The following is a 17,149-nucleotide window of genomic DNA, read 5'->3' as shown; positions in this document are numbered from 1 at the left end:
AAAATAGCACCACTCTACCGGGGAGGGAGGACGCAGGCCCCCAGGGAGCCAGTGGGAGACTCTCCTCCTCCCTGCTGCCCACTCGCCAGGATGCAACCCCCTGGCCTGAGGCGGCGTGGCTCCTACTTCCGCGCTGGAATCCCAGATTCTCAGCACCCTGGAGCGAAGAAGCAGCAGCTTCTAGAACAGCAGGCCCAACCCGAGGCCAAGGCCAAGAGGTTAAAGCGTTCGCTGGAGGCCTCACAGCAGGTATGGCAGCGCTTCCAGAAGGGTGTCTGGCTCTTCCCATGGCGCTAACTTGGCAGTGATGTCCTGGAATCATCTTTTTCATTTCTCTGCTCCTGCAGCTGGACACTCCACCCCAGCTCTTCACTGCAGAGGACAGACTCCTGAGCTCCAGAAAGCCTTGGGAACTGACCACAGCTCCCTAAGGAGCTCCTGCAGACTTTGGGGGTCCAGGGCTGAGGCCTGTTACCTTCACCATCACTCTCATCTCCATCACCACCATCCACTCCATCATGACCACCGTTAGGGGGTGAACTGTGTCCCCCCAAAATATATGTGGAAGTCCTAACTCCCCAGTACTTAAGAATGTGACCTTGTTTGGAGACAGGGTCTTTACAGAGGTCATCAAATGAGGATGAGGTCAGTAGGGTGGGACCTAATCCAGTAAGACTGCGGTCCTTATAAAAAGGGGAAATGTCGGGCTTCCCTGGTGGCGCGGTGGCTGGGAGTCCGCCTGCTGATGCAGGGGACGCGGGTTCGTGCCCCGGTCCGGGAGGATCCCACGTGCCACGGAGCGGCTGGGCCCATGAGCCACGGCCGCTGAGCCTGCACATCCGGAGCCTGTGCTCCGCAACGAGAGAGGCCACAACAGTGAGAGGCCCACGTACCGCAGGAAAAAAAAACAAATAAAAACAAAAAAAAAAACAACAAAAAAAGGGGGGAAATGTCAACACAGAGACAGATACACACAGAGGGAAGACAATGTGAAGGGAGAATGCCATGTGAAGACAGAGGATTGGAGGATTGGGGTGATGCGTCTACAAGCCAAGGGATGCCTGAGCTACCAGAAGCCAGGAGAGAGGCCGGGAATGGTTCCTTCCCTAGAACCCAGTTTGTGATACTTTATTAGGCAGTCACTATCAGCATCACCTTCACCACCGTCGTCATCACTGTGGCATGAAAGCCAGCATCGCCACTGTATTAGTTTCCTGTGGCTGCAGAACAAATCACCACAAACCTGGTGGCTTAAAACAAGACTATGCTGAGTTCTGCAGGCCAGAATGCCAAAATCAAGGTGCCAGCAGGGCTGTGTTCCCTCCCGAGACTCTGGGAAGAATCCTCCCTTTCTATCCCAGTTTCTGGTGGCTCCAGGTGTTCCTCGGCTTGTGGCTGCATCAGTCGCATCTCTGCCTCAGCCTGCATGTGGCCTTTTCCTCTTCTGTGTCTTGCCTTCTGTCTCCTATAAGGACACTTGTGATGACATTGAGGCCCACCTGGGTAATCTAGGATGATCAGATCTCAATATCCTTAACATCTACAAAGAACCTTTCTCCATATAAGGTCACCTTCACAGGTTCCAGGGATGAGGATGGGGACATACCTTCTGCGGGGGCCACCATTCAACCCACCACGACCGCCAGCATCACCACTGCCAAAAGCATCATTGCCAACATCCGTTAAGTACTAGTATGTACCAGGCCTTCGTCCAGGTGCTTTTCCTGTACCATCTCTTTTATTCCTTAAGACAAAGGTAGGGCAGGTACTGTTATTATCCCCATTTAACACATGAGGAAATTGAGGCTCAGAGAGAAGAATTCCCTTGTCTGAGGTCTCCCTTAAAACCCAGGCAGTCTGACTTCAGTGCCTCCTGCCTCACCATAGTTGTCCTGCCCCACCCTCACCCTGTTCCTGAACTTCTGATCGTACAGATAATTCCACAGAAGAATCAGAGTGGGGCAATGAGCACCCGAATGGGAGGCAAGGCCCCTGGGTTCTGGTCTAGGCTCTGCCACTAGTTAGTAGTAGTCAGGTCTCTTCCCCTCTCTGGGCCTCAGTTTGCCCATCTGTAAAACAGGAAAGCAGTTGGCATGGATAACCTCCAAGATCCTCCCAGCTCTGAAGTTCTGTGATGCTGGGTGTCATCTGACAACTCAGTTCTATTCAAACGCTGCCCATGGGTATGACTCTCACACCACCTCAACTCTCTAAACCTGCTACCTACTGCCAGAGGTGGGTTTGCTTGGAAGTCTGGCAGCAAGTGCTGGTGATAGAGATGGGAAGGGCAGGGCTGTTTTCCCACCTTTCCCTCTGCCTTCCCATACCACCAGGCTGCCAGCAAGCTGCTGAGGAAGGACCAGGGGGTGCGGGTACAGTCTTCTCTTGGAGCTCAAGACTTTTGGTTCATACGTTCAGGGAGGGCTCCGAAGCTGAGAGCTCTGCGTGGATGCTGGGAACACAGCTGAAGATAACTTGATTTTGCTGCCACACCCCACACCCAGAGGCCTTAATGGGGAACTGGCCCTCACGCTAGACTCCAGAGAGTATGCAGAAACCATCCTGGGGCCAGAAAAGCCCTTGTTGATCAACTAAGGCCAAGAGACTGGGAGAGGCTGCAGTGACCAAGCCCCAAGTCTCCTGCCCTTGGAAGGGGGAAAAAAAAAACCAACACAAAACAGCCTGAGGAAAGTCTCTGAAAGTTCAGTTTCCACAACCTGGTCTGTTCATTAAGAGTCGTTTGTTTATAAGTATAAACATTTTTTTAAAGTCCTTTTTATAGTGTGAACTCAGGCCTTTTTCCTCTGCTTCTCTGTCCAGAGAACAACTGTGCATTTCAGCTAATAATTATTCAAGAGTGGGGAGTTAAGTTAGGGACAGAATTGCAAACTTTAATTAGCAGGTGAGATTAACATCCCAGCAGGGACTTCGGGGGTGGGGCATCCTTCAGGCCCATCTGATCCCCTTGGACACACCCCAGACAAACCCCCCAAGTTGAGGGCTCCCGGTGGGGTAAGCCGGAGTCAGACCAGCCAGGGTTTACACCCGCCGAGTTAATCTCCCCTCGCCGGGCCTCCAGCTGAGCCTCACCCTCTTCCAAGGCCCTGAGTCCAAGCACTGGCTCTGCTACCCTGCCTCTGCTGGTTTTGTCCCTGCAGGTGTTTGAGCAGAATGAAAACTGGCTGTGTGACCTTGGGCCAGTTGCTCACCCCCTCAGGGTACAGGAGTCTAAGTGGGGCGGTCTGTTGGAAGCCAAGCCCCAGGCCGGTGGAAGAATTCGGCCCTCCTCCCGGGCACACCCAGGGCTCACGCGCCGCCAGCCTGCCCTTGCTGGGTTCAGACAAGGCTGAGAATTTTCTGGTCTTTATCTGGTTTAGTTTTGAGTGCTTCCAGCGGCAGAGGGGCCGTTCCACCAAAGTCCCCAGGAAATTGGTCCACGTAGGACGGAGCCTTCCCGAGAATGAAGTCATCTGTTCCTTTTTTATTTTTTGTTGCCTTTCTCCTTCAGCACGAGTCACCCGGCCTCTGCAGTCTCTCCCCGCGAAAACACGGCCCGCGAGCGGGTCAGCCGGGCTGGCTGGGGGAAGGAGCGAGGAGAGAACCCCACGGGCCGGGGCTGCCCGGGGCGCCCCCTCGCCGCCCCCGATCTCTGCCCAGCGCCCGCCTCCCGTTCCCACCCGCGACTTCCCCGGGACCGCCCGAAAGGTGAGCTCCCGGTAGGCTGCCCGAGCTCCGGCGCGGCCAGCTCGGCAAACAATAACAGTAAATAACGCTCCCTTGTCAACGTAATAAAAACGGAAACGGTTACAATGTTTCTTAATAGGCGTCCCCCATCAATCTCCCTCCCTCTCTAGCTCCCCGGCCGCGGGCACCGGCAGAGCGGGGCGGGGCTGGGAGGAGGGGAAACCGGGGGCGCGCGGGAGGGGGCCCCGTGCCGGAGGGGGAGAACGCCGGGGGGAGAGCGGGAGCACAGCAAGTGAGAGACGAGGGGGCGCGGGCGACCGGGGTCACGCGCGCCAGCCGAGCCGGGAAGCGGCCGCGGTGAGTAACACCGTTGCCATGGCGACGTGGCCGCGAGGAACAGGAAGCGGCAGAAATAGCAGCCGCCGCGGCCAGTGCGCCCGGCCCCTCCCCCCGCGAGCCCGTTGCCACGGAGACCGGCCAGAGCGAGGCTGCGCGGGCGGCGGCGGCCTCCTGCGCCCCGGCCCGCGCATGCGCCCTGGGCAGGCCCCGCGCGACGGACGGGGGAGCAGCCGCTGCAGTCCCGGCGCCGCCCGGACCCCAAACCTGCCTGATCGCCGGCTTGGGTGGAAAAAAAAAAAAAAAAGCAAAAGTGTTTGCTGTTTGCCTTTGTAAAGCAGCCCCGCCTTTGTTCCTGGCGGATTCGCTGGTTTCCAGGCGTTGAAGGCGGGGTGCCGAGGGGGAGGGACACGTCAGCCTGCGGTCCCAAATGTTTTCTGAGCGCTAGGCGCTGGGTCGCGTGCGGGATGCCGAGGGGACGCGGTACACTGGCCCTGCCCTCCCGGAGGCCGGGCCTGGGATGGTCTAACTAGGCCCCGGGACTGACCTTGGCTGCCTGAAGCCCTCTCTGAGCTTTACCTCCCCATTGGGAGAGGGGGGACTTCTTCCAGGTGATGCCCAGAGGTCCCCCCCACCTCTGTGTTGCCTACTCCCTTTCCCCTCATATCACCTTCCCCAGATTCTAACCCGCAGAGATCACAGAGGGAGAAATAAAAGTCCTGCCAAACCCCAGGCTCCCTCTCCACTCTGTTCACCAGAAAACTATGAAACAGTCCACCCCCTGCCCTTCACCCCACCAAAAAAAAAAAAGTTGAGGGAAACCTAAATGTTTCATAAACAAAAGCCACTCGGCAACAACTTGTTTATGTGGAAGCCTGGCTGCAGCCTTGAACGTCTGAGGCAGAGTGTGTGTGTGTGTGTGTGTGTGTGTGTGTGTGTGTGTGTGTGTGTGTGTGTTGGGGGGAGGGAGGGGACAAGAACATCTCTGAGGCTGTGCAGGATTTTTTTCTCTCCAGATTTTGTTTGTTTTTAATAAGGGTCAGAGGTCTGGGCTTCTGTGGGGAAGGAGGAAGGGTCATCTCGGATGGACAGGCCAGGAGGTCCCAGGAGGACAAGTCAGGGGGCCTGTGTGCTGAGGCGGAGGCCAGAAGCCAGAGCCTTCCCATCTGGCACAGCTCCTGGCAGGCCGGGGGCTGTCAGTGGGTGCCAGGCTCTCTGGGCTGCTCCCTAGGGTATGGCCCCAGCAAGGGCCCAGGCCAAGGACTCGAACCTGTCTCCCCTGGCCAGGACCTCTGTCATTTCTCCAGGCCCTGCCCTGGCCACATTGGCCAAAAGAGAAGGCAAGCGGAGCAGCCCAGGTCTCCGAGGTTTTCTATAATGGAAATGAGAAGCTTATGTTTTTTGTATGGGGCTGACTTAGATTTTCAGCATCCAGGCTGACCAGATGGGCATGTAGGGAGCGCGTGTGCACGCAGAGGGGGACTTGCTGCTTCAAATCTCCTCCCCACCCCACCACCATCCAGCCTCCTTCCCAGGCCTTGTGCAGGCTGATGGGTTTCTGGCCACTCAGCGTGGGCAGAGCTAAGGAGAGTGGGAGGGGCTGGAGTGATGTTCCTTGCCCCCTCTTCCCTCCCTCTTTTGATATGCGGGAGAGGGGCCTCAGCCCTGGAGGGGAGGCTTGACTGATGATCAAAACACTTCAGGTCCACCATGGCCGACTTACCATCATATTTATCCCTCTTCTTCTTGGAGGAGGAAAGAAGTACACAGAAGGGAGCTAGGAGCAGTTGGTACAATAAAGACAGGCTGCCGCCTCTGTTCAGAGGGTAGTAGCGTGTGCTGAGAACCAGGGCTTCAGAACCAGTCCTGGTGGTGAACTGCCTTGGCCCCCCCAAAGCTTGTAGCTCTGGACAATAAGGACAATGCTGTGCCTACCTCGTAAGTTGTGACGGTTCCATTAAGTTATGCATAAAAGCTCTTAGCACGGCGCCAGGCACAGAGTAGGTGCTCAGAACATGGCAGCTCTTATTGGAGCTGGAAGAGATTTACCACTCTCCCTGGCATGACTCGGGATTGCCGCCTTGGGCCCTGAGGTCCATCTTTGGCACAAGCTCTGCCACCAACAAACTATACAATCTGAGGCAAGTCACTTACCTTCTTGAGGCCTCAGTCTTCCCATCTGGCAAATGGGAAGATAATAATCACAACCACCACTGCTGGAACTTACTCTGTGCCAGGCACTACCCCAAGGTCTGTGCATTTCCTTATCTAATTTAGCCTTCAGACAACACTGAGAGGTTAGTACCATGATGATCTCAGTTTCACAGGTGAGAGGACAGAGCCTTAGAGAGGTGAAATCACTTGCTGGGGATTACCCAGCTAGAAGGTGGTCCGGAACGCAAAGTTGGTCAGATTGTCCTGCACCCCGAGATCAAGCTTTGGGTTGTTTGTATCACTACCATTCTCCCCACCTTCCTGCTCATCCTCTGACCTTTTCTGTGGCTCGGACCACAGCCCTCCTTCTGCATCTGCATCCTGGGCTTCAGCCATTCTGGCTCTCCTGAGACTGGTAGGGACCCAGCCCTTTCGGTGGGAGATACCCTCAGGGGTACATCTGCTTTAGGAGAGCCAGGTGGGCCCCACACAGGCCCTGCGGTCAACCTGGCAGCTCACACCAGTTCTCCCACTGTTTTTGTCCCTCCCTGCTACATTTATACGGAAGTGTTGGGGTCCCTTATACTTCCAGGTGGACGTGTGGCATCCAGATGGTGCAGTTAATCGAGCTGGAAGCCATAAATCTCCGTTATTGTCCCAGCTCCTCCTCCCCTCTGCTGTGCTGTCACTTCAAGGCACTGGTGGGAGAGGCACCCCACCCGCCCCGCCCACCCGCCCCAGGCTTTGTTCCCACTCTGTAGCCAGGCAGGAAATGGCTCAGTTGTGGCGTCCACTGCCTCCATTTGAATCCTGGCCCTGTCCCTTCCAGGCAGTGAGGCTTTGGCCAAGCACTTAATCATCCGGGTACCCTCAGTTTCCTCTTCCATAAATTCAGGACGGTCACAGCACCTGCCTGTCCCACCAGATGCCCGATGTGTAATGAGCGCTCCTCCCCTCGCAGCTCCCAGAGGGTCCTCAGGATGTCACTGGTTGTAGCGAGCGCTTACTCCGTGCTGGGTGATGTCATGCATTAGCTCAATGAATTTTCAAACAAGCACATTATTACCCCATTTTACAGGTGAGAAACCTGCGATGCACGAGAAGGGAAGTGAGTTGCCCAAGGCCACATAGCCAATTAGCAGAGGAACTGGGATTAAACCAGGCAGGTCTGTGCGGCTCTAAAACCCTTGATGTAACCCCAGGCTCCTGGCCCTCCCCACTGGAGCCCCTGTGGGGCTCTCCACCAAGGTCCGCAGTGACAAGCATCGTTAGCCCTGCTCAGAGCTGCTTCTATAACCCAGGCATGAGAGACACTGGGTTAATAGGTCCTTAATGAAGCCAGCAGAGGCATCTGTATCTTCCCGGGGCAGGGACCAAGGAGCCAGGTGCAGTAGACGGGTCCTAATGAAAATGCTGGTGAGGGGGAGGGGCCATGGGCGAACTGCCTGCTCTTGTGTCAAAGTCAGTCCTCTCACCCTGAGTCACTGGATGCCTCCCATGCAGGGGACGGTCACCGATCACTCATTCCACCCTTTCTTTCTTCCTTTTATCCATCCAGTCACCCACCCACCCATCCACCTGCCCTTCCATCCATCCATCCATCCATCCATCCATCCGTCCATCCGTCCATCCATCCACCTGCCCTTCCGTCCATCCGTCCATCCATCCACATGTCCTTCCTCCCTCCCATCCATCCACGTACTCATTCACTCACTTCCTTCCTCCCTCCCACTCTCCCTCCCACTCTTCGTTCGTTCTTTCCTTCCTTCCTTTCCTCCTTCCTTACATTCATCCATTGTTTATTGAGCACCCATCTTAAGCCAAACCTTACATTAGGTGCCTAGGGTCCCTCCCTCCAAGGGCCTCAAATTCTAAAAAAGACATAAAATAAACAACTAACTATGCACGCACAGGATGCCAGGAGATGAGAGGGCATCGTGGGGACTCTGACACTGGGCTCTGCAGACCCACCTCAGCCAAACTCTCTGGGTGACCTTGGGCAGGTCACCCACCCCCAGAGGGCCACTCTCTTCCAACCTGTACAGATAAGGGCCCTGTGATCTCCCCTATTCTGCAATTCTAAAATTCCAAGCAGGATGAGGAAACTTCTAATTAACTTGTTCCCACCCTAGGACCTGCCCTCAACACCCTTCAAGTCCCCAGATGGAGGCCCAGGTCTACTTTAACTGACCCAGAGAATGAAAGACAAGCTGCAGCTGGGGGGCTGGGGGGCTGGGGGGCTGGGGCAGGAGGCAGGAGACCAGGTGACGTGTGGCCAAGGGAGATGACTTCCCAGGTGGTCCCTCATCTCAGTTGAAGAGCCTTAGAGGACTCAGGCAACCTCAGATGTTGGGGTCATTGCTATTATTGTTATGGTCATGTTGTTACAATGAAGGGAGCTGGTCTAGGGGGACTGGCTTTGGGAGGTGTTATTCATTCAACAGTCACCATTTATTCACTCACTCACTCAACAAATGTTTATCACTGTGACCTGTGCCGTGTACTGGGCCCCAGGCCAGGTACTAGGACAGATACAAGATCAGACTAGACCTAAAATCTAGGAAGAGTGGTGAACAGGTGTCACCTTGATTGCCAGCTCCACACTTGGTAAAGCCTGTGTTGAGAAGCCTGTGTTGAGAAGGATTCTGAGGCTTATAGGGAAAGAGTGCTGTGATCAATTAGTCATGTCTGCCATGAGCACAGAAAGGGAAGCAAGACCAGCATATTTGCCAGTCTTAACACTGAAGAACAGGAAGAACCTCAGACAGGAGACCCTTTTGACTGTGACTAGCCTGGTACACAAACTTGGGCAAGTCATTGACCTACTGCCTGCCTCTTTTTACAGATGCTGATAGGAGACTCTGCATTTTTAGAGACAGAAGGAGCTAGAGCAGGACAGCCCAGTCTTCCTGTTTGAACTCCTCCTGCTCTGAGTGGACGTGAGGATCAAATGTGAGATTCCCCTACGTGAAAACACAGGGCTGTCAGTAAATGCGTGGCAGGGTGGGAGACCAGGAGCCCAGCAAAGCCGGTCCCCAGCTGCTCTGCTGACTGTCCTTGTCTGGAACTCAGCTTCTCCATGTGCACAATAAGGAGGACAGACAGGGCAAATCCTGAAGAGTTTCCCAAATCTGCTGTCGTCTGATGTCTGTAATGCTGAGGCCCTTGGCCGGTGTGGGGTGAGGGAGAGAATGAAAGAGAACCTCTGGAGGCAAGATGGTGGAAAGGAACTCTCCAGTACTCTTGGCAGTGTCCGAGACCCTACCCCTCCGACGGCAGCTGGAGGCTGGGAAGGAAGTGGGGAAGGGGCGTGGGGCTGCTACAGCACCCGAGGGGAGGCCACCTCTGCTGGGTTCATTCTGAGGGTTGTTTAGCTCCACTGTGGGTCACGTCCCAGGTGCACCCCATAGATGCCATTCCTGAGTGAGGAAGGAAAGAAGGAAGAGAGTGGGCAATGTGGGGACCCAGGAAGGGTTGGAGGGGCTGAGACCCCTGACTGGTGGGAGTCTGTGTCCCTGGCAGTGACGGCCCCCCCAGCCCCAGGGATAGTGAGCTGTGGCAGAAGACTCAGGCCAAACCCCGGTGTTTAGCAAAGTGCAGAAGGAAGACAGGGGCAGATCCCTGGAAGGCCTGTAGCCACCAGTGGACCAAGAAAACAGACCTGCCAAGTCTCCACAAGCCTGACTCGGGGGTTCGGAGCATCAAGACTGTATGACCCACCCACTCCCCTTTAAATCCCTCGTGGTTCCCAGTTGCGTTAAGGTGAAGTACGAACTCCTTAGAGGTAGCACATGCTGCTGGGTGAGAACTGGGAGCCTGGATCCAAATCCCAGATCAGCCACTATCAGCTGTGTGACCATCAGCCACTTACCTAACCTCTCTGGGTCTCGGTTACCTCATCTGTCAATGGGGATGATAATAGTATTCACGTAATGGGATCGTTGGAGGAGTCAGTGAGCCTCGGTGCTTGTGATGGACTTAGCGTGGTGCTGGACACATTATAACTGTTCGATAGCAGATAGCATTGTTACCATTATCGACTTGGCAGAGCAGGACACAGAAGGTCTTGACCGCATGAAGCCAGGTCTGCCTCTCACATCTCATCAGCTCCAGCCACTGGACTCCACTGACTACACCGAGCTGCTCTGTCCTCCCAGCATGCCATGTTCTTTCATGTCAGGCCGCCGGGCCTTTGCTCGTGCTGTGCCCTCTGTCAGGAGCGCCCTTTCCTCTCCACGCTGCTTTCAGACCCCAGTCCGTTGTCAGTTGCTCTGGGAACCACCCTCCTGGCGAGTTGCTCGGCCTCCTCTATGCATTCAGAGTTCTGTGCACATGCGGCCCCGTGGCCATTGCCCATGTGGCGTCCGTGTTTCCCTCCCACCTGGCTCTCCTGCTGCAGCCCATCCCCAAGCTGTGAGCACTCACAGCAGAAGCAGACCCCTCCCCACTCCTGCGCCAATCTTCTCCCTTATCAAAGAGAAGCAGGAGGCCCGAGCGCCTCTCTGATGATTCCCATGGGAGAAGTTTCTATGAAATGCTGGGGCCTCCAAGTTAGAGCTCAGCACAAGGGGGAGGGTCAGAGGGCCCCACCACCACCCGCCGTCCCACCCCAGCCCCTGCACCTCTCCTAGCCCCTCCCCTGCTTATCTCCACGGCCTTCTACTCCTGGCCTGGCAGAGCGACTGATCTCCGGGATTGAGTGGGGAATGGAGAACAGGGGGTAGATGGGCAACAGATACCCACCCAGGTCCTACTGGAGCTGCTGGGGTCAGAGAGGATGCCCCCTCACTGCCCCGTGAGCTGTCTGCAGTGCGGGGGCCGCCGGGCGGGGTGTGCTCTGTGGTCAGCCCTGCCTGGGCTCTTGTCCCCACTGTTCTCACTGTGTCCCTGTCTGGCCACTAGGCCTCTTTCTGCCACTCACGGCAAGGCAGCCAGGTCTCCCTATCCTGGCAGAGGGACGGTTGTTTCTACCCTCTGGCTGGATGCTGTACTCCCAGCCACCTGCCCCAGACCGAGGGCCTCTGCAGGATGCTCAAACTGAACCAAGTCCATTTGGCAGATGAGAGAGCTGAGGCCCAGGGAGGGAAAGGGGTGTGTCTGAAGTGACAGGGTGAACCCAGTGGGTTTTTTTCCTGTAGCTCACTGCCCTACCAGGAGAGGAGAAGACCTACAGACCTTGGCTTTGACCTTGAGGAAATAGAAAAACTTGGACCTTAAAGACAGATGTCCATGGCTAAGACATGGGCGGGCTGTGTGGCCTTGGGCACATTACCTAACCTCTCTGAACCTCACGTGCTAGTGAGGATTTAGTGAGCTGACAACTGTACAGGGCCTAAAAGGCCTCCTGGCATGGACTAAACTCTCAGTAAACCGGTGCTTTCTTATGATTCAGGAGCAGGTAAGCCTCACCTTGAACAAGTGCAGCCGATGAAATTTGTTTTTATGCAGATGTGGTCATTCCCCCGCCCTTTTTTATGTTATGGGAAAATCCTCAATGTCAAAGGAGCCACTGCAGGTTTGTCTGGGTATCGTCATGGGGGACCGGACAGATATCCGGCTCTGCCTCTGGAAGCTGTGACCTCAGGAGAGGGACTTGCTGACTCTGGACCTCAACTTGCTCATCTTCAAAATGGGGACAATGGCACCTCCCTCCAGTGACTGCTGTGGGGCTCAGTGAGATAACTTAGGGGTACAGGGCCTGGTGATCACAAGCCTTCCAGATCCCATATTTTTCACAAACTAAGGATACCCGTTATGGAGAAAATGCTTGCCTTTGGTTGTGGGCTTGGGAGACTTGGTCTTAGGGATTATGTTTCCTGAGGAGGGATGGTGTCCAAAGTTCCTGGGCTAGGTGAGCGGGGTGTCTGCAGGAAAGGGAAGCCCCACCTGGCAGCCCCTCCTGCTGCCTGGTCCACAGCTGGCCATCCCTTCCTTCCCACCCTCGCTGGAGGCCCGTGATGCTGGGCCTCCTCCCCTTGCTGCTGGCGCTGTGCAGCTGCCCTTTGCTGAGGGGGCGGGGGTGCACATTTTCCAGGCGATGTTTCCCTGGCAGCTCTGAAAATTAATTGGCCTTTAATGTGGCATAGTATTTGTTTTAATTAGCAGGAAATTGACCAATTTCTTAATAAGGGGCTTTGTGGAGGCTCCGTATTTGGGGTGTGTGTGTAAGGGGGTTTGGTGATCAAGCAAGAATGACACCCACAGTCCAAGAGGGGACTTTCAGGTACCAGGGAACTTGGCCTTCCTGGCTGCAATTCCTCCTTTCAGGGAATGAGAGGGCCTGTCGTGAGGGTCAGGGAGGTGAAAAGAACAGAGGTGACAGGCCTGCCAGACTGGGAGCAAAGTCTGGAGACAGGGGGAGGGGAGGGCTCTGGGCCCGGGGACACACAGAGGGCCAGCTGGTTTGGCCACAGGCCTCTCGGGGATCTGACAGCCTCAAATTCTGCCTCTGACCTTGGTCTAGTGGGTATAGGTCACCGATCCTCCTGGCCTTAGCAATGCTCCCTCCCCATCTGAGGAATTAACAGAGTAAATCAGTAGGGCTTTCGTTTTTTTTTTTTTTTAATTAATTAATTAATTTTTATCTTTGGCTGCGTTGGGTCTTTATTGCTGCACGGGCTTTCTCTGTTTGCGGCGAGCGGGGCTACTCTTCGTTGTGGTGCTCGGGCTTCTCATTGCATTGGCTTCTCTTGTTGCAGAGCACGGGCTCTAGGTGCGCAGGCTTCGGTAGTTGTGGCGCACGGACTTAGTTACTCCGCGGCATATGGGATCTTCTCGGACCAGGGCTCGAACTCCTGTCCCCTGCATTGGCAGGCGGATTCTTAACCACTGCACCACCAGGGTAAGCCCAGTAGGGCTTTCTTAAAGGATAAATTCTTTTTCTTTCATCTGGTAGAATCACCGAGGTTCCCTGAGCTGTGTAGTGCCCGGCTATGACAAGATACCCCCTTCACAAAGTGTGGAGACGGAGGCTCGGAGAGGTGCAGTGTTTTACCGAAGCCTCACAGACAGTTTTGCAGAACTGAAAAGCAAAAGCCTTGTGAACTATCACCATCCCTCTGCCTCGGCGTGTCTGTATGATTTTATATTTTAATTGTGATGGATGCTGATGGGGGACGTGCCCCGCTCCCTGACCAGATAACTCATCTTCAGGAGACTGTCTCACCTCTCAGTTCCTTGGGGGTGTGACCCAGGAGCCTGTGTGCTCGTGTGCCCATTTGGGTGAAGGAGAGAAGGATGCTTATTCCGTCTCCTGGCCTGGATCCAGAAGGGCGCTGTGCTGGGCAGCCTTCCTGCAGCTCAGCCTCCAAGGTCCAGGGGAGGGGGCTGCCCATGGACCTCAGATCTCGTGGCCTCACTGAGCCCTCCCAGGGCTCTCCAAGGATCTGCCTTGGCCTCTGGCTGGGGAAAGCAAAGCCATGACCGCTCACCCCAGCCCTAGCACAGCATCCCTGCCTCCTGCTGCCCCAGGATCCGTGGACCCTCCCGGTCCAGAGACATCCCGGGGGCTTCTCTGCCTCTCTGCCCCTCTGCCTGGACTCAGACCTACCACATTCCCTATTTGTTTATTTAAAACCATTTACACGACACTTTCTCTGTGCCAGGCACTGTTCTGAGCACTTTAGAGACATTTATCCTCAGTATGAAGCAGGAGCCATTATGTCCCCATTTTACAGACAAGAAAACTGAGGCACAGAGGGGACAAGTGACTGACCCACCTTCCCTCTGGCTTTCACTACAGACCTCTGGGGTGGGGGAATTGGTGCTCATAGCCTTCTTAGGTAATTGCTGCCCCCACGATTCCATCCAGCCGCCCGGCGTTTGCTCACGCAGGTTACCTGTCCCCAGACGCAGGCACGATGGATGGACAGTCGTCCCTGGCACACTAGGTGGAGCAAGGACATGGCCCCTGGAACCAGCCACACTGGCTTTGAATTTGGATTTGCCGCATGTAGCTGTGTGATCCTGGGTAAGTGGCTTCAGGTCTCTTTGGCCACCTGTTATCTGAAGACTGGGGGCAAAACTGCTTATCCAAAAGGTCGTAACAAGGAAAAAGCAAGGGAACCCATCTAAAGCACTGGTGTCCGGCTTGCAATTTTTCATTAGTAAAAGTCATATTCTCCTCTTTTCTGCCCCAACCCGTCCTCCTGCCCTTCAAAGCATAGTCATCCCAGAAGTCTTTGCCCCCTTTCCAGGGCAGAGTCCCTAGTTACAGGGTCCCCAGAGCACTTTCTGTCTGTGTCACTCAGCCTGGTTACGTCCACTCTGGCCCTGGGACCCTCAGAGCCCCAGGCAGAGGGGAGATCAGGCCAGAGGAAGGCAGGGGCTGTGCTGGAGATAGTGCCAGCATTCTGGGCTAATTCACCTGTGAAGACCAACATTTATTGAGCACCTACTGTGTGCCAGGCACTGTGAGTGAGCCTCCAGGAAGCCCACCATGCGATGGGAGAGGCAGACAAGTGAACTGGCCACACTGCCTCGATGGTCATCCAGGCTCAGATCAGCCCAGGGCTGGAGACTGATGCAGCTGGAGAGTCAGGAGCCTTCGGGAAGAAATGACATCCACGCCGAGGCTGGAAGTGGGGGTGGAAGCTGGCAGCTGAGGGGCATTTCTGGCAGAGGGGTGGAGGGTGAGGCAATTGTGGTCTTCGGGAAACAGCCGGTCATTGGCTGTGTCCCTCCTGGGCGGGCCTCGTGTCCTGACTCTCTCTATAGCCGCCCAGCATCCCTGCTGGGTGACAGGTGCTGACAAAGGTGAACAAAAGGGAGCTGGTCTCTGACCCCCTGAATTACATTCCAGTGGGAGATGGATGGGAGGAAACATCAACCAAGTAACCAAATAAATAAACAAGATCATGGCTGAGGGTGAAGAGTGAATGAGGCCAACAGAGCAGGGAGGTGGGGAGACCCAGCCTGAGGGTGCATCCGGGAGCTGGCCTCTCTCCCAGGGGTGCTGGGAGCCAGGAGGCCTGATGCAGGGAGAGGCATGGTCGGAGAGTGTTCTAGATGAGTCCTGTACGGCTGGGGGGCAGAATGGAGTACAAGGAAAGACCAGAGGCCAGGGGTCAGGGGAGTCTCCAGGCAAAGGGTAGTGGCCATGGGGCTGAGAGAAGAAGGCTGATGCAAAAGCTCTCTAGGAGGTAAAGGGAAGGGGCTTGATGATCACAGCTGTGGAGGGGGAGGCATGTGGGGAGATGAGGCTGAACCCAGATTTCTGGACCTGGCCTTGGGGTAACAACGATGCCACTTACTGGTATGGGTCAGAGCTGCCCGACAGTCCCTCCAGATCCTGCCTTTACCAAAGAAAAACTCAGGCCATCCTCCTTCCCTTCTAGTGTTCCCGACTCATCCCAGAGAGTCTGCAGTATAAAACATTCTAGAATCTTGAGGATTTTTCCTCCGGGTTTGCAAAGTCCTTCAAAGTCCCCTTCCTTGCCTTCACGTTCCTTCCACTGGGACCCAGCAATCAAAGCTTCCGACTGGGGGAGGGGAGAGGCTATTTCCCGGGAAGGAAGGGGTCCCTGGGCAGCTCAGGTTCACCCCCCCCCAGCTTTCAAAAGCACCATCCTGCTGTCATATCCTGTGTGTTGGGTTCTCGACCCAGTGGGAAGGGATGCTTGGGGTGGAGACTACGGGGTCTTGAGCCGTGGTCCTCGTGAGGGTAGGGTTGGGTCACAGGCTCCCTGGTTATTCTCATTGAGGGGCATTTCTCAAGTCCTTGGGAGGGGGGGCTCTGTGTCTGTTTTGTCCCCACAACTGGGGCCTGGGCAGGGACCCAGCTGGGCTCTGTCACCGGGCCTTACAGACTGATGGAGAAAGGGATGTGTGTGTGTGTGTGTGTGTGTGTGTGAGAGAGAGAGGGAGAGAGAGAGAGAGAGTGCCTGCCTGAAACCTAATTGTCCGCTGTCTAATCTGTCAGCCGGAGGACAGCTTGCCAGCCCCTCCCGGCAGGCTGATAAATGCCGACCGAGGCCCCCCCTGCGCCAGAGCCGCCTTAATTGGTATCAGGACGTGCCTGGACTCCATCCTCCTGGCCCCTGCCTTCCTTCCCTCCTGCCGCTGCCTCCAGCCTGCAGGCCTCCACCCCTAGCAGGGCTCACAGCCCCAGGAAGAGGGTGTGAGACCAACAAAGACACCTCCACTTCTGCAGCACCTACTGTGTGCCTCCTGCATGCCCTCCCCCACCCTCATGCAGCCCTGGGAGATGGGGGACCATGCTGCCTTCCCATCCACACACACAGGACATATTCCCTGAGCCCTCCACAGACTGGGTGCTGGGGTGCATGGGGAACAAGGCAGACTCAGAGACAAGACTGCCTGTCCCCGGGGAACTCCCCGTACTGGCAGGAAGGGGCTTGCTCCCAGACATTTGGCCTGGTAGGGCTCAAGGGTAGGAGTTAACCCTTTGCCCATTTTAGACAGTTCAGAGAGGTCTGGCAACCTGCCCAAGATCACACAGCCAGGAAAGGAGGGAGAGAGAGCAAGGCTGCCCTCAAGACGACCACACAGTTGGTTTGCAATGTCATGTGGGTCTGAATCATTCAGGGCGCAAGTTAGAAACTCATATGCCTCCCCCTGAGATTCTGAATGTGGGTCTGGGCGCCCCAAGAATCAGCATGGACGTTTGGCTCTCCAGTGAGTGGGCTACTCAGTACCCTGATGAAGGTTAGTTCTCCGTTCCACACGCTGATGGAAAATCAGGGAGGGGCAAAGCAGACAAGATGAGGAGGATGTTTCATTCATTCATTCAACCAGCACGTACTGAGTGACTGCCTTGAGCCAGATCTCCTCGTTCTGGACACAGGCAGGGTCAGCCACGTGATTTGCGGGGTTCTGTGCAGAAGGAATATAGGGGCCCCTTTTCCAAAAGGTATTAAGAGTTGGAAGATGGCGACCCCAGAGCATTAAAGCAAGTGGGGGCCTGGAGGGATTGTGCAGGGTGCCCTGCAGGGAGATAGCCAAACTGGCGAGCCCC

At 55.6% G+C, this 17,149-nt stretch overlaps 1 long non-coding RNA gene across 1 annotated transcript; it reads left to right on the top strand.

Annotated features, from left to right (window-relative positions):
• The first annotated feature begins 2,501 nt into the window (after nucleotides 1-2,501).
• On the top strand, nucleotides 2,502-14,637 carry LOC309804842. The gene is made up of 3 exons (XR_014294176.1): nucleotides 2,502-3,705; nucleotides 9,020-9,126; nucleotides 13,070-14,637. It is a non-coding gene; the product is annotated as an uncharacterized lncRNA (long non-coding RNA).
• Nucleotides 14,638-17,149: the final 2,512 nt, after the last annotated feature.

Source organism: Mesoplodon mirus (assembly GCF_964341445.2).
Source record: "Mesoplodon mirus genome assembly, chromosome: 1".
NCBI lineage: Eukaryota > Metazoa > Chordata > Mammalia > Artiodactyla > Ziphiidae > Mesoplodon > Mesoplodon mirus.
This window is presented reverse-complemented; position numbering and strand designations above follow the sequence as displayed.